Raw genomic sequence first — 6,494 nt, 5'->3', positions numbered from 1 at the left:
GGTTTTCTCAGGGTATATGCCCAGTAGTGGGATTGCTGGGTCATATGGTAGTTCTATTTTTAGTTTTTTAAGGAACCTCCATACTGTTCTCCAGAGTGGCTGTGTCAATTTACATCCCCACCAGCAGTGCAAGAGGGTTTGCTTTTCTCTACACCCTCTCCAGCATTTATTGTTTGTAGATTTTTTGACAATGGCCATTCTGACCGGTGTGAGGTGATACCTTATTGTAGTTTTGATTTGCATTTCTCTAATGATTAGTGATGTTGAGCATCCTTTCATGTGTTTGTTGGCAATCTGTATATCTTCTTTGGAGAAATGTCTATTTAGGTCCTCTGCCCATTTTTGGATTGGGTTGTTTGTTTTTTTGATATTGAGCTGCATGAGCTGCTTATATATTTTGGAGATTAATCCTTTGTCAGTTGCTTTGTTTGCAAATATTCTCTCCCATTCTGAGGGTTGTCTTTTTGTTTTGTTTATGGTTTCCTTTGCTGTACAAAAGCTTTGAAATTTCATTAGGTCCCATTTGTTTATTTTTGTTTTTATTTCCCTTACTCTAGGAGGTGGGTCAAAAAGGATCTTGCTGTGATTTATGTCATAGAGTGTTCTGCTTATGTTTTCCTCTAGGAGTTTTATAGTGTCTGGCCTTACATTTAGGTCTTTAATCCATTTTGAGTTTATTTTTGTGTATGGTGTTAGGGAATGTTCTAATTTCATTCTTTTACACGTAGCTGTCCAGTTTTCCCAGCACCACTTATTGAAGAGCCTGTCTTTTCTCCATTGTATATTCGTGCCTCCTTTATCAAAGATACGGTGACCATATGTGCATGGGTTTATCTCTGGGCTTTCTATCCTGTTCCATTGGTCTATATTTCTGTTTTTGTACCAGTACCATACTGTCTTGGTTACTGTATCTTTGCAGTGTAATCTGAAGTCAGGGAGCCTGATTCCTCCAGCTGTGTTAATTTTTCTCAGGATTTGGCTATTTGGGGTCTTTGGGTTTCCATACAACTTGTGAAATATTTTGTTCTAGTTCTGTGAAAAATGCCAGTGGTAGTTTGATAGGGATTGCATTGAATCTGTAGATTGCTTTGGGTAGTAGAGTCATTTTCAAAATATTGATTCTTCCAATACAAGAACTTGATATATCTCTCCCATCTGTTTGTATCATCTTTAATGTCTTTCCTCAGTGTCTTATAGTTTTCTGCATACAGGTCTTTTGTCTCCTTAGGTAGGTTTATTCCTAGGTATTTTATTCTTTTTGTTGCAGTGGTAAATGGGAGTGTTTCCTTAATTTCTCTTTCAGATTTTTCATCATTAGTGTATAGGAATGCAAGAGATTTCTGTGCATTAATTTTGTATCCTGCTACTTTACCACATTCATTGATTAGCTCTAGTAGTTTTCTGGTAGCATTTGATCGTATGGTTTTTCTCCTTCAATTTGTTAATATGGTGTATCACGTTGATTGATTTGCGTATATTGAAGAATCCTTGCATTCCTGGGATACACCCCACTTGTTCATGGTGTATGAGCCTTTTAATGTGCTGCTGGATACTGTTTTGCTAGTATTTTGTTGAGGATTTTTGCATTTATGTTCATCAGTGATATTGGCCTGTAGTTTTCTTTCTTTGTGACATCGTTGTCTGGTTTTGGTATCAGGGTGATGGTGGCCTCATAGAATGAGTTTGGGAGTGTTCCTCCCTCTGCTATATTTTGGAAGAGTTTGAGAAGGATAGGTGTTAGCTCTTCTCTAAATGTTTGATAGAATTCGCCTGTGACGCCATCTGGTCCTGGGCTTTTGTTTGTTGGAAGATTTTTAATCACAGTTTCAATTTCAGTGCTTCTGATTGGTCTGTTCATATTTTCTGTTTCTTCCTGGTTCGGTCTCGGAAGGTTGTGCTTTTCTGAGAATTTGTCCGTTTCTTCCAGGTTGTCCATTTTATTGGCATAGAGTTGCTTGTAGTAATCTCTCATGACCCTTTGTATCTCTGCAGTGTCAGTAGTTACTTCTCCTTTTTCATTTCTAATTCTGTTGATTTGAGTCTTCTCCCTTTTTTTCTTGATGAATCTGGCTAATGGTTTATCAGTTTTGTTTAATAATTATCCTATGAGTATGAGGCTGTGACCCTGAACCGCGCCTTAATAATTAGTTATAGTTTCTGATGTAGTTGAATCATTGAGCCAGATCTTGCCTGGCCAGCAGACAGCTAACAGCACGCACATGAGGGCTGAAATGCAAAGCCATGGTGGTGAAGCCCCGTGGGCTGGCGCTCAGGCCACATCCGCGGGGCGGCGCTGCTGCCGTGACCCTCTCCTGACCAGCGCCCGTTCTCCTGTGTGCACTGAGCATTGTGTATCTGCCCACGTCTGTGTGGAGCTTGTAGCAGGTCAGCTGCTCGCGAGGGACTGACCTTAGTCAGCGGACCTGACTTATCCAGGCATGATTCCGTGAGTCTTCCCACGGATTGCTGTAGGACTGGGAATGTGACCCAGTTTTGGCCCGTGACACTTAGAAGTTTGCTGGGGGCTGCAAGGCAAGCTCTTCCTCACTCCTAAGAGTCATGGAAAGTCTTCCCTCCTTTGGTAGCATCTTCTGAAGGGGGGAGCATGGAGCCAACGTCGCTACTGGGACCCGCCTTATAACCACAAGAAAACCAGCTTGGAGTGGAGACCATGGGTGCCAGCTTCGAGGGAGGGAGGTCATTTGGGGTCCTGATGTTGTCAGGATCGTTTGGCCCCTCCGCTGAAGCTCTGGGGCCCAGGTGACTGTGGCACGTGGCGTCTTCTGTTACTTGGAGACGCAGGCACACTTGCTGACGTGCAGCCCCATCCTCTGGCAGCTCCTTGCGCATAGAGACGTACCTTCCGTTCTCAAGACTGCTTGTTTCCTCCACTTGCTGCTGAGTGATTTCTAGCCGGTCCCACGTTCACCTGAATGTGAAAAGGATCCACACTATTGAAACTATCAAATCAAACCACCTCTGAAGGACACCTCAAGAGAGGCATTTCCAGTAAATTCCAGCAAGTGCCCATGGTAGAGCGAGCCCGTAGGGGTGTGTGTCGGTGTGAACGTGGAATTGGTTACTCATGGTAGTAGCCGTTGTTAACGAGGCTTTTCTGTCGCATTGTGCCCCCAGATTTTCTGATTAAAAAAAATTCACACTGGAACTGGACCAGAAAGCATTATAAATATGAGAATCTTCTCCAGGAAATTCCTTCCTCATCTTCAGGGATCTGTCACATGACCTGTTTTAAAAGTATTATCTCCCAGTGTGGTTTGGGGCAAACTTTATCTTTTATTAAGGAAATTTGGCCCTTTTCACATTCTTCATATATCTTCATTTAAAACCTCGATTCAGCTAGCGGCTTCATAGGCATCTGGTGTGTATTTTCTGTTTTTTCTAATCGATGACGCTGAAGGAGACTTGACCCCCCCCCCTTGTTTGTAATTACTTACAGTTAGTTTATGTTTCTCAATTTAAGAAAACACTTCTGGTGGCCCATCTGTTTGATCAGGTGTATTCTTGTGACTATAATACCGCTTCAGAGACTGATCTACAAAACACACAACGGACGCTTTTAATTAATAGCCTGCCGCAGAGCAGAGTTCAGTGATGTAACCTAGTGGTCCAGACCTACAATTCACGGACTATTAGTTAGCTGTTAGCTTATCTGCTCACATGACCTGTGGATCCATCAGCTTGATGGAGAGCAGAGACCTGAGTGATCCTAGAAGATATTTTACAGAACTTTCAGAAGATTTCCAGGAAAAGTTGGTCCTTGGATAAAAAAGTGAAAAGAAAAGAAGTTCATTAATTTCCAAGGCATTTCCTGCTTTCCGCCCCAAAACAGGCACATAATCATTTGAATAGTGTCTTACCTTAAAAATTATTCCTAACGACACTGGTGAAGTGACATAATGAACTTTTTTTGTTGTTGTTGTTCTTCAAAAAAGGAGGGGGAATCAAAAATGATTTTTTGCAGGTCTTTGGAATGATATCAGGCATAAATTTTAATTGGGCTTCATTTACTAAGTGCTGCATTACCTCATCCTTTGGTTTTAACTATGGATTTTCTATAAATCTTCGTGTGGCTAAACATGATGAACTGCTCAACATACCATGGAACAGGGCGGTGCTTATTAGCACTTGGGAAGTTATTGATTGCTTGTCTTGATTAATCTTTTATGGGTCTCTGCAGTATTAATTCCAGAGAAAAGACTGTGGCTTCTGCCGCCGTACACCTCATTCATACCTTCCACTTCAACTACAAGATTTTTGTTACCTACACCTATTAGTCTAGTTATGACTTTTCTAGCACAAATTCTTTTGGTCTCTGTTTGTCAACAGTGAGCATTTAAAAATTAAATTGATTTTCAAGATGTGTCAATAAGATGAAAAGTGTGGCCCCAAAAGTGTTTCATACACTCAAAAGTAAAAAGGAATTTTAATTTATGTTTTAAAATAAATAAAGGTTCATTTTCTCGGTTATGTAAGTTTAAAATATGTATACGTGTGTGTGTGTGTGTGTGTGTGTGTGTGTGTGTGTGTGTGTGTGTTGTTTTTAAGCTGAGAAATCAGGAGTTTTTAAGCGAACAGCTGGTGGTACTTTCATGCTGACTCTCACTACAGATCGGGCTTGGATGCTTTTTAACCGGAAATATCTTACATTGTGGAATTGTATCGGGGGTGAGGAAGTTGTAATATTGCCACAAGCGGCCTTGGACGGAGCGTGGAGGCCCAGAGCCCCGAGTGCAGAGCGGGCGGTGGTGTGGGAGCCTCGCCCCCGGTTTGGGTCAGGGACAGCTTGGGGACATGGGCTTGAGGCTGCGTCTGCAGCGCTCTTGCTCTAAGACTGGGGGGTGGGTGGGGGTGGGGCTGCTGTGCCCCACTCCTGTGTCACCATCGCCTTAGGGATGGACAGCTGGCCTCCCAGGAGGCAGGCAGGGTTCCGACCCAGGGATGCTAGCATCCCACGCGGTTCCAGAGTTTCATTCCTCAGAGCGAAGTATTCTTCAAGTTTCCCAGTAAAGTGCAGACCTCTCCTGGGCGGAGCCATCCTCTAAGTTCCTCTCAATTGACTAAGATTGAGTCTGCATGGCCCGGCACAGCACGCACATTTATTTAATTCAGCTTCAGAGCTGGCTGGTTAATTAGCTAACACTGTTGGCAGGGATGCCTCGGCCGCAGGTTGACACAGAGGAGAAGGACCAAAAGGACCTGATGGGGAGAAGGCAGAGCACCTCTGATGGACCTTGAGGATGTGCCAGAATCACCTCGGGCTGGTGAAAAGTACAGTCTGGAGGGAAGATGTAAAAAGGGATGTGATTTCATATCGACAGACTCATAAGTAGCAGACACTCAATGTCAGTGTCAGATTCTGTCTTTGACTCTTGTTTCCAATTTCCATGAAGCCACATATGCTTAAGAAGGGTCATTTTAGGGAAATTTTTAGGTAACCGTGTTTGCTGACTAACGTGTCATGTCATGGGTCTGAGACACCTTCTGTCTCTGTGCTATCATTGATCCATCAGGGCAGGATGGGGAGGGGATGCTGCCTCATTCCGAGGAACAAACGAGGAGGTTTAGCAAATGGGCCTCAGGTTGGAGATGCAAGTCATTGTGTGTGTTCCCAATTCAGCTTTCAGCTCAGTTTAGTTTTGTTGGTCTCTTTGAGATTATGTGTTCTGGGACTGGGGTGTCATGTTTCAGTGGATGTGCTGATTAATTGAGAGTCAACCAGTAAAGACCATTCATTTTTAACTTTTATCTGAAATCAGAAGGACCTGATTTGAAAACTGGTTCCATCCTTTACCAGCTTTTGGAACTCGGGCAAACTGCTTAATCTCTTTTATTCATCATTCTAACCTGTGCCTCCCAGTGTCCTTGCAAGGATTGCATTGGGTGAAACGTGCGCCAACACACAGGAGATGCTCAAAAAGTGGGAGCTATTATTGAGTGGCCTGAAGTTTTAGTGAAAGCTTTGGTGTGATGCAATGAAAATAATTGAATCCTTCAATAATGACTGATGTCGAATTAACTAATATCTCTGTGCCAGGAATTGGGACAATACAGATGAAAAAGTCCCCACACTCTGGGAGCCCACAGTCTACAGATAGATCTTTTCTGGAGTGCGGATTGCCAGACAAATCCCTTTTCTTCAGGGTTAAAATTGTGGACCCTGAAGCTGAGGGCTGACTCCAGGGTGGCCGAGTAGAAGACTATGATTTTGAAACTTCTGTTCTCAATTAAATGTTGCATCTCTTTCTGAAATGGTGATGCAGGTGGCGAAGGTGAAGGCTGGGGAGTTGGCTGGGGTTTAGATGTGTGTGATGTTGAGATAGGGGAAAATAGGGCGGAGGCATTTCCAGTAGACGAAGCTGCAGCAGAAGAAACACGAGGGTATGAAATTTCAGGGTGTGTTTCTGGGATAATGACTAGCTTTGCAAATTAGGAAGTAAATTCAAGTCAGTGAAGTGTAGGCTCAGCTGACTGAT

The sequence above is a fragment of the Neophocaena asiaeorientalis genome, unplaced genomic scaffold, assembly GCF_003031525.2.
Source record: "Neophocaena asiaeorientalis asiaeorientalis breed wild unplaced genomic scaffold, Neophocaena_asiaeorientalis_V1.1 scaffold145, whole genome shotgun sequence".
NCBI lineage: Eukaryota > Metazoa > Chordata > Mammalia > Artiodactyla > Phocoenidae > Neophocaena > Neophocaena asiaeorientalis.
The sequence above is the reverse complement of the archived record's forward strand: the minus strand, read 5'-3'. Positions refer to the sequence as shown.